General features: G+C 61.1%; 1 non-coding gene across 1 annotated transcript; it reads left to right on the forward strand.

Annotated features, from left to right (window-relative positions):
- Positions 1-172: 172 nt before the first annotated feature.
- Positions 173-245, forward strand: TRNAR-ACG. The gene has a single exon. It is a non-coding gene; the product is annotated as a tRNA-Arg (tRNA).
- The last annotated feature ends 323 nt before the right edge of the window (positions 246-568 follow it).

The raw sequence follows: 568 nt of genomic DNA on the forward strand, positions 1-568 counted from the left end.
CAGCCACCCCGCTGCTGCCTCTGCCGCTGCCCCAGGCATAGAGGGAAGCCGCCGCTCCTCCGGGCCTCCTGAAGAAAGACGAAGCCCTGCACATGCAGGAATGGGGAAGGGAGGCTGGCCGCCAGGTGTGCGCTCGCCCTTCACAAGCAGTTGGGGGAGCATAAGCGTGCATGGGTCAGTGGCGCAATGGATAACGCGTCTGACTACGGATCAGAAGATTGTAGGTTCGACTCCTGCCTGGCTCGTATGGGCTGCTTTTTCCCGAGCCCAGGGCTCTCTTCTGCCTGCCCCTTCAGCTTGCTTTTGGCCCAGGCACCCACAGCCCTCATGCCAGGGGAAGAGAAAAGTGCCCTCTGGCCCATTCCCCATTGGGAGCTGCAGCCCCTGAGCGGGCATGCCAGCACAAAAGGCAACACAAAGCGCTGGGGAGTGTGGGCATTGCTCCCACTACCACTCGCATGAAAAGCAAACACTCGACCATCTGAGCTAATTCCCTGTTGCACAAAGCCGTGGCTAGGTTTGCTGGGGCCCTGGATGAACAGAAAATCGGTGGCCCCTCCCCGCAGGC

Source organism: Alligator sinensis, unplaced genomic scaffold, assembly GCF_000455745.1.
Source record: "Alligator sinensis unplaced genomic scaffold, ASM45574v1 Scaffold3239_1, whole genome shotgun sequence".
In the NCBI taxonomy this organism is placed as follows: domain Eukaryota; kingdom Metazoa; phylum Chordata; order Crocodylia; family Alligatoridae; genus Alligator; species Alligator sinensis.